At 39.4% G+C, this 20,784-nt stretch overlaps 1 protein-coding gene across 3 annotated transcripts in view; it reads left to right on the top strand.

Moving 5' to 3' along the window:
* Nucleotides 1-20,784, top strand: part of RARB (retinoic acid receptor beta) — a 776,321-nt gene that overhangs the window by 421,669 nt on the left and 333,868 nt on the right. The window contains exon 1 of one of the 3 annotated variants that reach the window (XM_058441894.1): nucleotides 20,659-20,722. The exons of the other annotated variants lie outside the window; for them this stretch is intronic. The gene's annotated coding sequence lies outside the window, so the exon portion shown is untranslated. Of the gene's footprint in view, nucleotides 1-20,658; nucleotides 20,723-20,784 lie in introns of those variants that run through there. 3 annotated transcript variants of the gene reach the window in all.

Here is a 20,784-nt window from a genome sequence, read left to right as displayed (position 1 = left end):
GCGCCTGCCAGATGCCCAGTGGAGCTCTCTTCTATGAGATGTCTGTTGAACCCTGCTGGGAGGTGTCTCCCCATCAGGAAGCACGGGGTTTGGGGACTCACTTGAGGAGGCAGTCTGTCCCTTAGCAGAGCTCGAGCCCTGTGCTGGGAGATCTGCTGCTCTCTTTAGAGCCGGCAAGCAGAAACGTTTAAGTCTGCTGGAGCTGCACCCACAGCTGCCCCTTCCCTCAGATGCTCTGTCCCAGGGAGATGGGAGTTTCATCCATAAGCCCCGACTAGGGCTGCTGCCTTTCTTTCAGAGATGCCCTGCCCAGAGAGGAGGAATCTAGACAGGTGGTCTGGCTACAGCAGCTTTGTGGAGCTGCAGTGGGCTCTACCCAGTTGGAACTACCTGGGAGCTTCATTTACACTGTGAGGGGAAAATCACCTACTCATGCCTCAGTAATGGCAGATGCCCTTCCCCCACCAAGCTCGAGTGTCCCAGGTTGATTTTAGAGGTCTGTGCTAGCAGTGAGATATTCAAGCCAGTGGGTCTTAGCTTGCTGGGCTCTGTGGGGGTGGGATCTGCTGAGCATGACCACTATTATCACTGTCTTCAGCCCCTTTTCCAGGGGGATGAACGGTTCTGTCTTGCTGGTGTTCCAGGTGCCACTGGGGTACAAACAAAAACTTCAGCATCTAGTTCGGTGTCTGTCCAAACGGCCACCCAGTTTAGTGCTTGAAACTCAGGGCCCATGTGGTGTAGGCACACGAGGGAATCTCCTGGTCTGTGGATTGTGAAGACCTTGGGAAAAGCCTAGTATCTGGGCGAGATGGCTCCATCCCTCATGACATAGTCCCTCACAGATTCCCTTGGCTAGGGGAGGGAGTTCCCTCACCCCTTGCACTTCCCAAGTGAGGCAATGCCCCACCCTGCTTCTGCTCACCCTCCATGGGCCGCACCCACTGTCTAACCAGACTCAATGACGTGAACCAGCTACCTCAGGTGGAAATGCAGAAATCACCCACCTTCTGCGTTGGCCTGGCTGGGAGCTGCAGATGGCAGCTGTTCCTATTTGGCCATCTTGCCTGGGAATCATTTTATGTCTTAACATATCTATTCTGAAGAATGTTCCAAGTACTGATCAGAGGGAATGTGTATACTGTAGCTGTTGGACGAAATGTTCTGTAAATGAATATTAGATCCATTAGTTTAAGTGCAGTTTAAATCCAGCATTTCTTTGTTAGTTTTCTGTCTAGATGATCTGCTTAATGCTGAGAGTGGAGTGTTGAAGTCCCCAACTATTATTGTATTGGAATTCCTCTTCCTTTAAATCTAATATTTGTTTTATGTATCTGGATGCTCTGGTGTTGGGTGAATATATGTTTCAGGATTTTTATTTCCTCTTGCTGGACTGATCCTTTTATCATGATATAATGACTTTTTGTGTCTCTTTGAACTGCTTTTGATTTTAATGTCTGTTTTATTGAAGTATAGCTACTCCTGCTCATTTGTGGTTTTCATATGCATCCACTATCTTTTTTCATCCCTTTACTTTCAATCTATATGTCTTTAAGGTGAGGTGAGTTTCTTGTAAGCAGCATATAGTTGGATCGTGTTTTTAAAATTCATTTAGCCACTCTATCCTTTAAGTGAAAAGTTTAATCTGTTTACATTCAATATTATTATTGATATGGAAGGGCTTAGTCCTATTATTTTATTAATTGAGTTATTGTTGTTTTGAATATTCTGTTTCTTTCTCTCCTGTTTATCATTGTGCTTGGTTTGCTGTAGTTGTAACCGTTGGACCCTTTCCTTTTCTTGAGGTGTGTTTGCTCTACCAGTGATTTTTATACTTTTGTGAGTTTTCATGATGGTAGATAGTATCCTTTTGTATCCAGGTGTAGGACTCCCTTAAAGCATTTTTTACAGGACCATACTAGTGGTGATGAATTCCTTCAGCTTTTGCTTGTTTGGGAAAGACTTTATTTGTCCTCCTTTTCTAAAGGATAATTTTGCTGGATCCTTGGCTGGCAATTTTTTCTTTCAGTATTTAAAATGTGTCATTCTGTTATCTCCTGGCTTGTAAGATGTCTACTGCTTAGATGTCTACTGTTAGTCTGGTTGGGGTTCCCTTATAAGTCATTAGATTCTTTATCTTGCTGTTGTTTGAATTCTCTTTGTCTTTCACTTTTGACAGTTGGGCTACACTGTGCCATGAATAAGAGTTTTTAAATTATATCTGTTTGAAAGTCTTTGAGCTTTCTGTATCTTAATATCTAAATTTCTTGTGAGACTTAGGAAGTTTCAGCTATTTTGTTAAATAGGTTTTCTGTGTCTTTCATTTTCTCTTTGCCCGATAGGACACTGGAAATTCAAATACTTGGTCACTTTGTGGCATCCTATATACCACGTGGGTATTCTTCATTCTTTTTTATTCTTTTTAAAAATTTTTATCTGGTTTATTTCAGAATACCTGTCTTCAAGTTCCGAAATTCTTTTTTCTCCTTGATCTAGTCTGTTATTAAAGCTTTTGAATGTATTTTATATGTCATTTGGTGAATCTTTGGTTTCAGAATTTGTTTGGTTCTTTATTTATTTTTTTTTTTTTTTATTATACTTTAGGGTTTTAGGGTACATGTGCACAATGTGCAGGTTTGTTACATATGTATCCATGTGCCATGTTGATTTCCTGCACCCATTAACTCGTCATTTAGCATTAGGTGTATCTCCTAATGCTGTCCCTCCCCCCTCCCCCCACCCCACAACAGTCCCCGGAGTGTGATGTTCCCCTTCCTGTGTCCATGAGTTCTCATTGTTCAATTCCCACCTATGAGTGAGAACATGCGGTGTTTGGATTTTTGTCCTTGCGATAGTTTACTGAGAATGATGTTTTCCAGTTTCATCCATGTCCCTACAAAGGACACGAACTCATCATTTTTTATGGCTGCATAGTATTCCATGGTGTATATGTGCCACATTTTCTTAATCCAGTCTATCGTTGTTGGACATTTGGGTTGGTTCCAACTCTTTGCTATTGTGAATAGTGCCGCAATAAACATATGTGTGCATGTGTCTTTATAGCAGCATGATTTATAGTCCTTTGGGTATATACCCAGTAATGGGATGGCTGGGTCAAATGGTATTTCTAGTTCTAGATCCCTGAGGAATCGCCACACTGACTTCCACAATGGTTGAACTAGTTTACAGTCCCACCAACAGTGTAAAAGTGTTCCTATTTCTCCACATCCTCTCCAGCACCTGTTGTTTCCTGATTTTTTAATGATGGCCATTCTAACTGGTGTGAGATGGTATCTCATTGTGGTTTTGATTTGCATTTCTCTGATGGCCAGTGATGATGAGCATTTCTTCATGTGTTTTTTGGCTGCATAAATGTCTTCTTTTGAGAAGTGTCTGTTCATGTCCTCTGCCCACTTTCTGATGGGGTTGTTTGTTTTTTTCTTGTAAATTTGTTTGAGTTCATTGTAGATTCTGGATATTAGCCCTTTGTCAGATGAGTAGGTTGCAAAAATTTTCTCCCATTCTGTAGGTTGCCTGTTCACTCTGATGATAGTTTCTTTTGCTGTGCAGAAGCTCTTTAGTTTAATGAGATCCCATTTGTCGATTTTGGCTTTTGTTGCCATTGCTTTTGGTGTTTTAGACATGAAGTCCTTGCCCACGCCTATGTCCTGAATGGTATTGCCTAGGTTTTCTTGTAGGATTTTAATGGTTTTAGGTCTAACATATAAGTCTTTAATCCATCTTGAATTAATTTTTGTATAAGGTGTAAGGAAGGGATCCAGTTTCAGCTTTCTACATATGGCTAGCCAGTTTTCCCAGCACCATTTATTAAATAGGGAATCCTTTCCCCATTTCTTGTTTTTGTCAGGTTTGTCAAAGATCAGATAGTTGTAGCTATGCGGCATCATTTCTGAGGGCTCTGTTCTGTTCCATTGATCTATGTCTCTGTTGTGGTACCAGTACCATGCTGTTTTGGTTACTGTAGCCTTGTAGTATAGTTTAAAGTCAGGTAGCGTGATGCCTCCAGCTTTGTTCTTTTGGCTTAGGATTGACTTGGCCATGCGGGCTCTTTTTTGGTTCCATATGAACTTTAAAGTAGTTTTTTCCAATTCTGTGAAGAAAGTCATTGGTAGCTTGATGGGGATGGCATTGAATCTATAAATGACCTTGGGCAGTATGGCCATTTTCACGATATTGATTCTTCCAACCCATGAGCATGGAATGTTCTTCCATTTGTTTGTATCCTGTTTTATTTCATTGAGCAGTGGTTTGTAGTTCTCCTTGAAGAGGTCCTTCACATCCCTTGTAAGTTGGATTCCTAGGTATTTTATTCTCTTTGAAGCAATTGTGAATGGGAGTTCACTCATGATTTGGCTCTCTGTTTGTCTGTTATTGGTGTACAAGAATGCTTGTGATTTTTGTACATTAATTTTGTATCCTGAGACTTTGCTGAAGTTGCTAATCAGCTTAAGGAGATTTTGGGCTGAGACAATGGGGTTTTCTAGATATACAATCATGTCATCTGCAAACAGGGACAATTTGACTTCCTCTTTTCCTAATTGAATACCCTTTATTTCCTTCTCCTGCCTGATTGCTCTGGCCAGAACTTCCAGCACTATGTTGAATAGGAGTGGTGAGAGAGGGCATCCCTGTCTTGTGCCAGTTTTCAAAGGGAATGCTTCCAGTTTTTGCCCATTCAGTATGATATTGGCTGTGGGTTTGTCATAGATAGCTCTTATTATTTTGAGATACGTCCCATCAATACCTAATTTATTGAGAGTTTTTAGCATGAAGGGTTGTTGAATTTTGTCAAAGGCCTTTTCTGCATCTATTGAGATAATCATGTGGTTTTTGTCTTTGGTTCTGTTTATATGCTGGATTACATTTATTGATTTGCGTATGTTGAACCAGCCTTGCATCCCAGGGATGAAGCCCACTTGATCATGGTGGATAAGCTTTTTGATGTGCTGCTGGATTCAGTTTGCCAGTATTTTATTGAGGATTTTTGCATCAATGTTCATCAAGGATATTGGTCTGAAATTCTCTTTTTGGGTTATGTCTCTGCCAGGTTTTGGTATCAGGATGATGCTGGCTTCATAAAATGTGTTAGGAAGGATTCCCTCTTTTTCTATTAATTGGAATAGTTTCAGAAGGAATGGTACCAGTTCCTCCTTGTACCTCTGGTAGAATTCAGCTGTGAATCCATCAGGTCCTGGACTCTTTTTGGTTGGTAAGCTATTGATTATTGCCACAATTTCAGAACCTGTTATTGGTCTATTCAGAGATTCAACTTCTTCCTGGTTTAGTCGGGAGGGTGTATTTGTCAAGGAATTTATCCATTTCTTCTAGATTTTCTAGCTTATTTGCATAGAGGTGTTTGTAGTATTCTCTGATGGTAGATTGTATTTCTGTGGGATCGGTGGTGATATCCCCTTTTTCGTTTTTTATTGCATCTATTTGATTCTTCTCTCTTTTCTTCTTTATTAGTCTTGCTAGCAGTCCATCAATTTGGTTCTTTATTATGAGATCTATCTCTTAATAAATTTCTTACTTATATCCTTGATTATTTTTCTGATTTCTTTGTGTTGTTCATTTATGTTCTCTTATATCCCACTGAACTTTTTAATATCATTAATTTGAATTCTTTTTCCAGAATGTCATAAATTTATTTTTCATTGAAATCTGTTGCTGGAAAATTGTTGTGATCCTTTGAAGGTTTCATATATCCCTGCTTTTTTGTTTCTTGTGTCGTTACATTGATATCTGTACCTCTGATACACTAGTTGCTTCTTTCAAATTTTTGAATTTGCTTTTGTAGAGGAGGTTTTCCTGAAGAGGTATCCATGATGTTGGTTGGGTAGGGCACTTTGGCTTTGATGCTGGGTATGCAGTAGTGTAGTCTCTGTATGATTTTTTTTTTTTTTTTTTTTTTTGGCTGTAAACAACATCAGTAGTGTCTGTGATTTCCTTCCTTAGCTACATAGGGTATGGTTGTTAGTGGAGGCTATGATGAAGTTTTTCAGGGATGGGTATGTCAGATAAGTCAGGTAAGTCAGTCCTTGGGCCCCAGTGGTAGCAGCAGCAGGCTGTGTGTTCCTGTTTTGGGGCCCCAGGGCGGCATATGCTTGCAGCAGTATTGCCAGGTCCAGTTGGGCCAATTATTGGGTCACCAGGTGGCTTTCTCTGGTGCTGATAGTAACAGTGGTGGGCTGGGTGAGTAGGAAGGTCTTCAGGCCCCTGGGCATCAGAAATTGCTTGATTAATGGCAGTAGCAGTGGTAGGACAACCCTCTGACTCCCAGGGGTTCCATACTGGTGCTGGTGGTGGCTGTGACAGGCTGAACAGATCAGTACTCAGGCCTGCAGGTGGCATGTACAGGTGGTGCCAGCTGTAGTATTAACAGCAGGTTGGGTGGGCTTGTTTCAGGCCCCTGTGAGGGATGCCAACAATGGTGGACGGGGTGGGGTGATCCCCAGGCATGCTTGTGCATGGATGAGGCAGGGCCAGCCTGGGTGGCTCTATCCTCAGGCTCCATGTGATGTGTGTAGACACTGGCTAGGGTAGACAGGGTTAGGGTAATTCCCAGGACCTCAGATGAATGCTCGGGTGGGGGCAGCAGGGGTTGTGCTGCAGTCATACTACTGAGGAGGGCAAAGTTGCTTTCAGTGACAGCAACCATAAACAGGCAGCTGCGGAATGAACATATTGGTCTCAGTTGGTGGCTTCGGGTAGGATAGCATCTCATAGCACTTGTAGATGTGTGGTGTCCCCGCTACCGGGGGTTGTGGGGTCACTGACAGTGGCTCATGATTCATGCCTGGTGGCAGCAGCCAGAAGTGGCACCTGGCTGTGGGCGAGAAATGTCAGTTGGGCTTCAGAAATGTGGAGATGAAGAGGCTGTTGGACCCCAGGTAGGATGCAGTCTGGTAGGGGCTGGGCTTTCAAAATGGCACCTTGCTATAGCTGCTTAGGACTTGGTGGCTGTGTGGAACCAAGTATGCATTCCTTTCCTCAAGCAATGCTGTCATGTGATCTCCAGGCAGCTCCCTGTGTTAGTCTCAGGACTCACAAGGGTTAAGAGACTCCACAGTGGCTAAGATTGCAGGAGTCTGTGGTGGGAATCTGGACCAATGGGAGGTTGTTCACTTACCCTTTTCCCACAGTTGGGAATCTCTACAGGCTTCCAGTTGATCCTGGCAGAGTATGTTACCTTGCTTTTCTCCCCTTCATTGCCTTAGGTGTTTCCTGTTACTTCTCTAATGAAAGTGTTCTCTGTTAGGTGTTCCATTATCTACTTGCTGTTTAGGTTCTTTTTTGTGGAGGAGTGAGTACCACATTCCTCTATTCAGCCACCTTGAATATGCATTCTTGACTGGCTTCTTTAATATTCAAGGTCATCCATATTGTAGTATGTATTACTACTTCATTTTATTATAATATTATATTTTTTAGATATAGAATGTTATATGTATCCGTTCCTTACAAGATGGGCGTTTGGGTTGTTTCTACTTTTTGGCTTTTATGAATAATGCTGCTATAAATATTTGTGTACAAGTTTTTGCATGGACATATGTTTTCAGTTTTCTTGGGTATACACCCAAGTGTGGAATTGTTGGGCCATATGGTAGCTGTATGTTTAACTTTTTAAGGTCCTTTCAAACTGTTTTCCAAAGTAATAAATTTTACATTCTTGTTAGCAGTGTGTAAGCATTCTAATTTCTCCATATCCTCTTCAAAAGTTGTCCATTTTGTGATTATATCCATCCTAGTGTGTGAAATGACATCTTATTGTCATTTTGGTTGGCATTTTCCTAATGACTAATGATGTTGGACAGGTTTTCGTGTGCATATTGGCTATTTGCATACCTTCTTTTGAGAAAAATCTATTCAAATACTTAACCCATTTTTTAATTGGTGTATTTGTCTTTTTGTTACTGAGTTGTAAGAGTTTTTTATACATCTTGAATGAAGGCCTTTTATCAGACATATGACTCTCAAATACTTCTTTTCATCTTTTGGGTTGTCTTTTTCTTTTCTTGGTGGTGTCATCTGAAGTACAAATATTTTCAATTTTGATAAAGTGCAATTTATCAAATTTGTCTTTCCTTGTGTTTTTGGTGCCATATTTAGGAAATCATTGCCTAACCAAAAGTCACAGAAATTTATGCCTGTGTTTTCTTCTAACAGTTTTCTAGTTTTAGCTCTTATATTTAAGTCTGAGTAGGTTTTGAGTTACTTTTTGTATATGATGTGAGATAGGGGTCTAATCTTACTCTTTTACATGTGAATACACAATTGTCCCAGCACCATTTGTTAACAAGATTATTCTTTACTACCATTAAATTTTCTTGCCACCCTTGTGAAAATCAATTGAACACAAGTATAAGTGCTTTCTTCTGGACTACACACCTATTTCTTTGATCTATATGTCTATTCTTAGCCCACTGTCTTGATTATCATAGCTTTATGGTAAATTTGAAATTGAGAAGTGTGTGTCTCCCAGCTATGTTCCTCTTTTTGAAGATTGTTTTGGCTATTTGGGGATCTTTGCAATTATATATAAATTTTAGGATCAGCTTGTCAATTTCTGTAAAAAAGCCAGCTAGGACTTTGATAGGGGTTGTATTGAATCTGTAGATCAATTACGTAAATATTGTCATGTAATAATATTGTCTTCCAGTCCATGAACATGGTATATCTTTCCATTTATTTAGGTCTTCTTTAACTTCTTTCAGTAACGTTCTGTAGTTTCCAGTGAACAAGTCTTGCACTTCTTCTGCTAAACTTATTCCGAACTATTTTATTGTTTTGGTTGCTATTATAGTCAGGATTGTTTCATTTTCTTATATTTTCAGATTGTTCTTTGCCAGTTTATAGAACTACAAAATTGGCTTTTGTATATTGATCTTGTATTCTGCCACCTTGCTGAACGTATTTATTACTTCTAATAATTTTTTTTTGTGGAAGGACTGCTTCAAATTTATCTATATCCCCTTTTAACTCTTCTCCAGGAGAACAGTAGCATCCAGTCTAATTGATGAAAGCCCAACACACAAAGCATGAGTCATGACTTGTGGATCTTTTTTTATCTGGCACTGTGGGTTTTACTTTCCCTTCTTTTCAGCTTCTAGGTCCCATTTATTGAGCCCAACTGAGCAGAGTGTCTATGAAGGGTAGGGTAATATGCACTCTCTCCTTCTCTGTACCAATTTATGTGTCTGTGACTAAGTATGTAAGTTAAGCTGAATGCTCTTCATAGGCACTAGGATTCACAAACCTTGATTACATGTGGGAGGTAGAAGGTAGAAGGCTTAATTATCCCATTTGCCTAATTTCTAATCTGCTTTCTAGTCCTGTCAACTACTAGTACTACCAAAGAGTTCTGGATTTGGGGGGACAATAGGTACTTGTAATTGCTAACAAAGCTGACACTTTGATACACATGTGTTTTTTTATTCTATTCTCTATCAAAACCTGAAGGAAAGGAGGGCTGAGTTGTACACCTGTATTTTGCCTATCTTAAAAGAATAGTTTTACATAACCAGCATCAACAAGAAAATTTTACTGTTCTGGGAAATTCCATCCACTTTGCTTAACTTTATTTTGAAATACATAGAGACTCTACCATGTGTCTGCCAACCCATTTACCCTGAAGGATCTATAAAATATTCAAAGAAATAGTAAATGTCCACATACTAGGTTTTCTAGAGCAGCAAACCACTTTATGCACTAGGAGGGTCCCCAACCATAATTTATATATTGCCTGGGTAGAGATATACTGAATTTTCAAAGGTAATAGAAAGGAAGAGTAGAGGGGAGAAAATGGATAGATGAATAAACAGCTCAAGAAAGGGGAAAATAAAATTAATTTCTAGAATAAATACAGCAGGTCAGGATAATAGTCAAAAGCTATAGCTCACCACAAGAGATGATTTATCTATTCATTTGTATATGAGTTATCAGTTGACAAAAAGGCTATAAAGGTTATATTATTTGAAGGGTACTAAAAGACCCCTTTCTTTTCCATCGCGCCTTAATGGTCCCTCAAATTGCTTGTATTTCTGGAACCGCCCTTTGGCTTAAAACAATATCTTGTGAGAACCTCTAATAGATACAAATGTTAGTTAGAAGGGCTAGGATATCGGTAGGGAACTGTGTCCTAAAAGAATAAAAGGATTTCGTTGTAGTTAATACATAAGTGGTTCCTATTCAGTGCTTTCCAGTAATTGGCTACAAAATCTAGGAAAATTAATATTTTGAGATTGAAAAATCAACCCATAATAAATGGACTTAACCAATACAGACCAAACTGTCTAAGAGAAGAGTTGAAATGGAATGTCAGTCCTTTCAATTGCTTGACATAACTTCATGAGACATTTAATACATCATGGAATAAGGAGTTTAATATTAAAAATTTATCTATGTTTCCTATTATCCAAAAGAGAGAGATCTGTGTGTTCCTTATGGACTTCAAGATTATTTCCTGTCTTTATTTACTTTCCATGTCCCCATTATTGAGAAACAGTTGAAAAATATTTACATCTCTACATAGATAGCTTTTCCTCTTAATTTAGTCTAGGAGTTTCTGTGTTAGTAATTGATTTCTTGAAAGTTTAGTGAACTTTAGTCACCTGGAGCCTGATCATTGCTAAATGAACTAATAGCATCCCACTCTTGCTTTTGCATAGCTGAAAAACACATCAAGAATAATGGAAATCACACTGAAACAATATCATTATTGGAACACTACCTTAGCAGCCAAATGGTTTTTCTTTCTCTGACAGTTTTCTTTAATGGTATCACTTAAAGTTGGGGGGTGGGGGGTGCTATTGAAATCATGCCTAAAATATTTAAAATCAAGGCAAGGTCTTGTGGGTGCTGCAGTGAGAAGGAAGGAGAGGGAGGGTGCTGGATGACTTGGTTGTCAGAGACTATATCACAAAAAACTGGGTCCAAAGGGGGAGATAAAAGAAAACGAAGTAGGATAAAGAAGAAAACAGTGTGATGATATTTGGACGGACATAAAACTGTCTTTGGCTCTGCCACTAACCTTGGACAACTTACATGTTGCTATCATGCTTGGTGTTCTTGTGTTTGGATTGAGAATATTATTGAAGCACTACCTTAGCAGCCACCTGGTTTTTCCTTCTCTGACAGTTTGGACTTTTTAGGGATAATCCAGCACAGTACCTGACACCTACAACATTCTCAAAAAATATTAGCATCCTTGTATTTCTCTCTGTGTCTAAACTAGGGGCTGCTCCCAATATTGGCCAAACATGAGGCTTACTGACCAGTTTAAATTTGGATTTGGCTTCACGGTAACACACATTTCTTTACTAGGCATGAGCATCAAATGAATGTCTAGTTAGTTCTCTCATGCAGTCTTCCCCCACCTTCACAGACACAGTAGTAGATCAACACAAATATGAATTTCTTCTGGAGATCAGAACCTGGATATTTAATCTGTTTTTGGAACATAAAATGGGTCCTTAGATCACAGCCACCTCAGCAGTGACTAGCGGTAAGTGATCACAGATTGTTCTTTTTGATGAAAACAATTTCCCTCATACCTTGAACATCATTATGAATTCATGAGGCTCTGTTATTATCTGCTTTGTGTCACTTTTGTGAATTTCCTCCTCTGCCTTCTCCATCCCTCAGAAAGGGTACAATTACGAATTCACAAAACAATTGAGCTTTGAGTTTGAAGCATTTCACCCTTGGCAACTAGAATCTGTAATCATTATGCACACTCTAAGTGAAAAAATAAAAGCTAATACTTTATCTTGGTGAACAAGAGTCAGTACTTGCCACATAGATGTCTCAAAGTACTGATAATATAGGTGAAAAACAAACTGTAATTTTAGTCTTTGATTGTAGAGAGACTTTGCATTATATTAGAGTGATTTATGCAGTATAGTTTTGTTGACTTTTTAGTTGAGCTGCTCAAGTCCAAAGACAACTGGGACCTCTTCTCCCTTAATGTATAAATTTTGAAAACAATAGTTTTAAAAAATGATCATTTTTATACCCTTGATATAGATGAGTCAAGTGTGTATGCTTGTGAATGTACTTGTTAATTCCTTTACATCTATGTATTTATATTTATTAATGTGAAATGCTCTAATAATGTTTATTTCCCACAGGTTTACTGATTTTTCAGTGAGATTTCTTAAAAGTGACCTTTTCCTTGTTAACTATGATTATTTGTAACCATCTCTTAATGTATCATATCATGTAAATGTCTGTCTGACAATATTTCTATGCAGGAATGATGTCACACATTGAACAAATCTCCAGTACCTTAATTAGTTCAACCAGTGAATGAAAATATGTGCCCATTTAAACAAGCTGTGTTGAGGCTGCTGTTGTTCAAAAATATTCAGCACCTATTGTATACTTGTCATTGGACTGTTATAGAAGCAGATGAACTAATATTCCACTGAAAAGATACGGCCCCTTCCTGCCGTTAAGAAAATTTTAATCTATGTGAGAGAAAGGAACTAAACATATATATGTGAAGAATCTGAAGAACACACTGTTACCTTTACTTATCTGCCTTTTCTCATATTGCTCCCTCAATCTAGAAAATCTATTTACCTTTATTCTTTCACTTTTGTTGACATAATGTCCTAGAATGCAAGAGAAGCAATAAGAGAAACATATATAAGCATTAAGAAGTAGTTAAATGAATAAGAAGAAATTAATTAGAGAGATCCTTTAAAGGATGTCCGTGTTGTTTTAAAAATTCTTATGCAAACAAAACACTGTGCTGCAAAGTAGCCCATAACCAAATGCATAGCTATGAGTTCAGAATTTTTATTTGAGCAAATATAAGTAGAAATGTATTACCAAAACTCAAAGGACAGTCTTGTCATAAAGGATAGAAGGCTGTCGTAAATGAAATTCTATGTAATCAGTGGAGCGGAAAAGATAAAGGAACTCAAGAAGCCAATTTGGCTACATATAGAGTTCTTTGGCAAACGTGTGCATAATGATGAAAGATGTTAAAGTATGGAAAAAAGTAAGAATATCCAAGAATGTGAAGATAAGAGGTGGCACAAACAGCCTATTTTTGAGAGGTCTTGAGTGATAGTTTATGGAGTTCTGTCTCAGCCTCTTCTCATTGAACATCATCAAGAACTTGAAAGAGAACATTAGCTTTGTGCTTGACATGCTTGCCCAAAATATGATATGATAAGGACTATCCTAGAATCTCCTGACAGCCTTAAAAAAGGGTTAGATTTTACCAAGGGAAATGGAAGTTCATCAGTGTAGAGTTATGCACACATTTAAAAAACATCTGCCCCTGAATGAAATGGGGAATGAACTTACCAGCAACACACATGATGGTTGACAGTAAGTTCGGCATGATTCAGTAATGTGGTATGTCTGCTTGGTGACTTAATTTGATGCTTGAATGCAGATCAAAGATTGTGCTGGTGAACCACACTTGGAGTAGTGTGTTCCATTCCGGGTACCACATTTTAAGGGGAATGTTGGCCAACTGGACTATGTCCAGCACAGAGGAGTGAGAGTAGAATGAAAAGGGAATTGCAAACAGCCTTAAAGAAAAACGCATATGAACAGGGCATTTAGCCTAGAGAAGAGGAGATACTCATAGAGATGTAATAATTGTCCTCAGATTCTGGAAGGGCTGATCTCTGGAAAAGTGATTATGATTGATCTCTGTGTCTAGGAGAAGAAAACCAGGACAGAAGAGTTGGAACTAGGGTGGGGCAGGTTTTGGATGAATAATGAGATATAACATCTAAAATAGTCCAGATATGGAGTCAGTTTCATCAGGACATCTGTCTTGTTAATGATGTTTAAACGGAAAGCCCTGTGTCCAAGTTCGTCCAAGTCCTGCAGTCTGCCTGATGACTCTGCTCCTTCCCAGGCTCTATCTGCTCTCTATTTACAGAGTCTTCTAAGACCTCTCCTTTCCACTCAACTTCTCTTCATCATTTTATTCCAGTTCTATCTTTTCCAGGCTGCTTATTTCTTCCCAAACCTTCTAAGCCTAGTCCTTTAAAACACCCCAACTACCATCCTACATTCTCAGCCTGAAAAACTCAACCTTTCTCATCAAAGCACAAATCATGTGTCTACTCATGAAGTTAATTTAGCCCCTTCATCATTTGTATTTCCACAGCACTCTCTTCCTGCCATAGCAATGGCATTTACCGACTTATGTTGTAATGATCCATTTATATACATCTCCCTTATTAAATTATGAAGTTAGGAATCCTGACTTCATCATTGTGTTGTCCTCAGCTTTAAGGCAGTGCCTCAGAATACATGCAGAATACATGAATAAAGGTTGATGAATAGCTGGCAGAGGCATGGTAGAAAGGATTGGGGCATCAGATTGAACTCAGGACTGAGGAATCTCAGGTTCCCTTGAGCTCAGTAATTCCATGTTTCTATGTAGCACTACCTCTAAAGATGATTTCCAAATGGGGAGCTCCAGAAACATTTAAAGGAATGGTAAACTTATTACACAAGTAGCTAATCACCCCAAAGTGATGCTTTTGAACGGTTGGCACTCTTCTGTGATAGTTGTATGTTGTTTTATGGTCGCAATTGATATTGTAAAGTAGGCAGAATACAGGATTCCTCAGGGAAATGTTAATCAGAATAGAGGCTGCTGGGAGGTTTGCTTGATGAAGTGATTCTGATAACATGATCTAGCAAGGGTAAATAATTAGCCAACACCTTGAAATTCTGACTGTTTGTGGTCCTCAGCCCAGGGGAGTACCAACCCTGCAGTGGGCATTTGGAATGTATAGTGGTTTTGGTTGTCATGGTGTCTTGGTCTGTTTTCTGTTGCTGTAACAAAATACTTAAGACTGAATAATTTATAAAGGAAAGATGTTGATTTAGTTCATGATTCTGGAGGCTGGGAAGTCTAAGATGAGCAGCTGCATCTCACTGGCTTCTGGTGAGGGCTTTATGCTACCTCATAACACAGGAGAAGCAGAAGGGTAAGCAGCAGTCACCTGCAAAAGACACCAAACAGGAGTGGCAGCCTCACTTTAACTCTCTCTTGCAATAATTAATTCAGTCTTAATAGAGGTCCCTGAATGTATTCTCAAGAGAAAGGCATAAACCTCTCTTAAGGACCCAGTCTCCTCTCAAAGGCACTAACTTTCAACACCACCACACTGGGGACCAAACCTCAGCATGAGTTTTGGTGGGGACAAACCATAGCATATGGTGTCTGAGACTGCTTCTGATATTAGTGGGCAGGAACCAGGAATGTGAACATACTTCAGTATGAGAAACAGTACAGCAACCAAAGAACTGTTTCATCCAAAATGACAATAACACACCTCTCAAGAAACACTAAACTATTTAATAATACAGTAAATAGGTATGGTAAAGGAGAGCAAATCCACTGTGGAAGAGACATCTTGTTTCCACCAATGATTAGCATTCCCTTTCCGTAATAGGGAGTTTTTGCTGTGAAGTGGCTGCTCAGACAGAGACTGGATCTCCCAGCATTCTTCATATTTGGATGTAGTCATGTGTCTGAGTTCTATCTGGCCAATGATATGTAGGCAAAAGTATTTATGTACTTTTGTTAATGTAAAAAATGTAAGAAAAATATTTATTGGGTCTCATATATCACTTGTTGACCTGGTGAATAAAAATCTTCTGTATAATTCTCCATTCTCTCTTCCCTTTATACTAGCTGGATGTCAACATCCAAGGTAACCTACGAACCTACCTTTAGCCTAGGTCCCTGAACGACTGCCTACAGCAGAGCATTGCACTTCTTCCTCCCATCTACCGACTGGACTTCACATGAGCAAAAAGTAAACTTCCATTGTGTGAAGCTAATGAAGTTTCAGGTTTATCCATTACAGCAGCTAGCATGAGTATAACTAATTCATACATTTTTAAATAAATGCATCATTAGGCAAATTTCTACATATAAATAATACTGAAAATGTTAAAGTATTTCTGAGTTTTTCTTCTTCAGCAAAACCCATTTTATTTTATGCATGAACCAAAGCCATCTTCTTCCTGATTAAAGTCAGAGCTCTTGGTATCTGCCATTGCTTCCCAAAAAGTCAAGAGATTTGAGCTTCTTTCCTGGACAAGATTAGGGAAGCTTTTCTTTCTCAGGCTTTGTCTCTCCAGCATTCACGGAGGGGAGGGGGGCAGTCAGTGTGGAGCCAACTTCTCAGCCAGCCTTTTACTCTCTTCAGTTTGTTTTTGAAACGTTTTTCCCCTTTCTCCTTCCCCCACGGTGTGAGTTCATGTGTGGCTGGTTTTCTTGGGCACAAGGCCCAGATGAGTTTCAGCTTTGTTTGTTGTTTGTACTGACTCTGTTCTGAGATCAGCCTCTGATACCCGGTGGGCAGTGTTCCCTGGAATAGGGCACCCTGGTTGCATTCCTTTAAGCCTGGTTGGAAGATAGTGAGTGCAAGAACACCAGGGTTTTGCAAGGCTTTGTTCATACACAAGAAAGCTGCAGTATTTTGTATAGAATAAGAAATACATATATATGTGGTTTTGGAACCTCCATATTCTGTTTTAAGCCAATAAAGAATTCCTAAAAGAGAACTGTCCCAGATTTTGTTAGCCTACCGTGAATGCAAAAACCAAGCAACTGAAGAGTTTAATTAGTTGGGATTTTTTCATACTCCTTATTAATGAGAGAAGACATTAACAAACCTCCAAAGAGCAGAAGAAAATCTCACACAAGACAGGGACCCACTAGGTTCTTAATCAAAAATCCGAGAAGCCATATCCAAGGAGTAGAAACAAATCAGAATTGAGCCAAGTCTTAGAAACTGCAACCCAAGCCCAACCCAGCTCTTCATCTTATCTGCCCACTAGAGGAAAAGGGGTCCCATCTCTTTTCCTCTAGTGCTCAGATGAGAGATGTCATCTGCAGCCACCTGTGTTCAGTTGAAGATTAACTTTGCTAATCTCAATATTCATACCAGTTGATTCAACCCGATGTCACCCATTCAGCCTGTCACTGGGGCTGGGTGACCTTGGGCAAGTTGATTAACTTTGCTGATTCTTGTTTTATCTGTTTAATTAGTATGGTGGCAGAATGTGCTCATTGGCTCACGTATGGAGAAAATTAAATGAAATAGGACATGAGACAGCAAAGCTTAGTAGTTAGGAAAATAGCCTCTGCAGAATTTTGGCCCTATTACTCACTGAGTAATTTTGGACAAGTTACTTAACCTCTGTTTCTGTTGCTTTATCTGTAAAATGGGGCTAAGAATAGTATCTACCTCATAGGGTTGTTGTGGGAATTAAATAAGTTAAACCTTTAAAAACACTGGGTTTCTGGTAGGGAGTACATGTTCTATATGTGTTAGTTAAATAAATTGTAGTATTTAGCACATAATGAATGCTCAAGAAGTGCTAGTTGCTATTCTCATCATTGTTATAGTTAGATGATGATCATCATGATCACCACCATCATTGTCATCTCATCATCTAATTATTCTCTTTCTGGACCCTGTTACATTTGACCCTATTTATCCTTCCCTTCTTCTTGAAACTCTCTATTCCCTTGGCTCCTGGAACACCATACTTACTAGTTCTGCAGGCTGTTTTCTGCTCATTTCTCGCCCACCTTTTTCATGAGCATCTCTTTTCTGTAGTACCTGTAGCATGCTACTGTCCCCTGAGGTTCCATTTTCAGCCTATCACTCTTCTCATTCTGGAGTGATACAATTCAGTCTATTAAATAGTCTATAGTATTAAGGTTATCTCTCATCTGCTGGTAGAGGCTGCTCATTTCAGATGTCAAATCCACCTCATCAGTTCAGGCTTCCACTAATTCAGGTTACAGATGCTGCTATTTGGCTGGCAGCTGCATGTGTCCATCTGGTCATCCCAGATCATCCAAAAGGAAAGTTATCTTCTGCCTAAAGAAACTCTTGTTCCTCCATTCTGTATGTCACTCGAGGGCACCTTCATCTCCCTGGTCACCTACTCTAGAAATGAAGAGGTCATTCTGGATTCTTTATTTACCTTCATGCCTTACATCCAAGCCATCAGTAATGCCTGCTGGTCTTATGGGGCACTATTCCCAAAATTCGGTGCTTCCTTTCTCTTCTGATTCTCACTAATTCAGTCTCCACCATCTCCCATCTCAACCTCTTACATGGACTTCTTTCATTCTGCCCTTTCCAAACCCATCCTATATCCTTTAACATGCAATGATGTTTTCAAAACAGAAACCTGACACTATTACTCTCTGGATTAAAGGCCCTCTGGGGCTTCCTTTTTTAAAAGACTAAAGGCCAAAGACCAGACTCCCTACTATGGGAAGCTCTCTATGACTAAACCTCTGCCTGTCTATCCAGTCTCATTTTTAACCATTTCACTTCTCAAACTGTGTTCACTGGACCAGATCAATGGAACTTCACCAAAAGGTCTTTTTCCAAACCGGAACCTGTGCCCAGAGTAAGTGCCCTCACTACACGTAATGACTATTCTCCCTCTAATGTTCAGCCATGATCCCTCCCAGAAGATGCCCCACTCCCCATCACTCCTCTCCTTTTTCACCTGCAAGTTGGGCTGTATGCTGTGTCGGTTTTCCATGTCTGCTGTAACAAATTCCCACAAATTTAGTGTCTGAAAACAACACAAATTTATTACAGTTCTTCACGTCTGAAATCTAATATGGATCTCACTGGGCTAACGTCAAATCATCAGCAGGGCTCGTTTCTTTCCATTGACTTTGGACATGATCCTTGTCCTTAACCTTTTCAAGGCTCTAGAGGCCATCTGCATTCCATGTTCATGGTCCCTTTCCTCCATCTTCAAGTCCAGCAATGGCTAGTTGACTCCTTCTCACACTATATCAATCTCATCTATTCTTCTGCTCTCCTCTTTCACTTTTGAAGACCCTTGTGTTTACCTTGTGCCCACCTGGAAAATCCAGGAGAATCTTTCTATCTTAAGGTCAGCCGGTTAGCAAGCTTAATTCTTATATCCTATAATGAAGCATGTTTATAGTTTCTAGGAAGTAGGACTTGGACATCTTTGGAGAGGATGTCATTCTGCCTGTCACAATATCTCTCAGTGTTCTATAACATTCTGTGCTTACCTCTATCATTCCACATTAGTAAATATTGTCATAAGCATTTGTATGTTCTCTCTCTGACTTGACTTTGACTGTCTTAAGGTCTTTCTCATTTTTGAATCCCTGCCTTAAGAGTAAATAGTAGACTTTCTATAATATAGGTAATACAAATATCTAGTGATAACCTGGGACCCCTTTAGGGATCAGCACAGAAGGGGGATTAACCTGTGCCCAGTAATTTGAGTTATGCATGTTAACGATTCCATTTCTGTGAACGTTTGTCATCCAATGTGATGGTAGTCATGTAAGTTGCACTCGTCTTCTTGCTCTAGCCGATAATAAAATTATATATTGTAATAAAATTACATATTGTATATCACTTATCAGACATTTTTCTTGGTACCTTCATGTGTTAATTCATTTAGTCTTTACCAGAGTCTTCTGCTGTAAGAACAATTAGTATTGCCCATTTTATGAATATGGAAACTGTGGCATCTGGCATTAAATAACTTGCCTAGTGTCAGACAGCTAAATATACAGTAACTCTGAGTTAACTAGTCTATTTTGCCAACCCAAACAATCCCTTCTGTGACCAGTCTACTTAAATGAGAGGCCACTATAGTTAATTTGAAATGTTGTTTATTTCTCATGAGACTCAATAGCCTTTAGCCTCATGGGTTTAAGAAGAGAACTGAGTGAATTAGGTGACTCCATCTGAGATTTTTCAGCCAGCCAACCTCTAACACACACAGGCTGTGGACCTCAAGTGTAAAAATGAGCCGTGTATTATCTTTCAAAGCCACCTTGGTCTTTGGGAAAATCCTTGGTCCTAACCATGAGTCCACGGATGATCATTTTGTCAGTTTGATGAGAGTCAGTCCTAGGGGAAGGCCAGCGTGCCAGGGGGGGAAAGATGGAGGGACGAAGCACATTAAATCTGCAGTTGCTTACAGCATCTGCCTTTGATGCTGTCTCTGGGGGACATGCTGATCGCCCCCTCCCAGTCAACAAATTCTGTGTCTTCTCAGCAGTTCAGAAGGGGGAGAGCCCTTTAAGGCATTTTGTACTGACAAGCTTATTTCTCTTGAGCTCTAGAATGTAATAGAAGCCATCAAAGGCAAGGGATATCAGGAGGTTGTTTTGCACAATGGCAACAGAATTCATAAGTTTTCAGACGATTCCCGTGCTCATATCAGCAGTTCAATTAGTGGCAGGGTAAACTAATGATATATATTTCCCATTTGGGGCATTGTTGTTTTATTTTTTTTTAAAAAAAGGTTGATTCTGTTTTATCACAAACAACTTTGTTTAGAAAGCCAATGATATTTTTCACTGAATTAAAAGCTCTTGGTAAACTGTAACCTGAATGGTTTGTAATCTAAGGAGGAGAGGAAGAAGGTGTGAACAACATTAAATGGATACTGTCATCCCGGTATGCCTTCAAGAACCCTGGGGTGAAAAGGGGAACTAGTTTTTCTCCACTCAATAGACATGATGGGCAAGATCTACTATTTTTTTTTTTTTTTTTTTTTTTTATATAAGGCAAAGGCTAAGACCCAGTCTCCAGCAAAACCTTGAACAATGCCACTTGAATTCAGTGAATTTGGTCTTTCTCTGTTTTCTGTTGTTGGATCTTCAAGTAGCCTGAGAAAGGTAAATTGAATAGCTTTTTTATGATTAACTTATTCTTAATTACTTCAAAGCCAAAATTGCAT

The sequence above is a fragment of the Hylobates moloch genome, unplaced genomic scaffold, assembly GCF_009828535.3.
Source record: "Hylobates moloch isolate HMO894 unplaced genomic scaffold, HMol_V3 SCAFFOLD_8, whole genome shotgun sequence".
Classification (NCBI taxonomy): Eukaryota; Metazoa; Chordata; class Mammalia; order Primates; family Hylobatidae; genus Hylobates; species Hylobates moloch.
The sequence above is the reverse complement of the archived record's forward strand: the minus strand, read 5'-3'. Positions and strand labels throughout refer to the sequence as shown.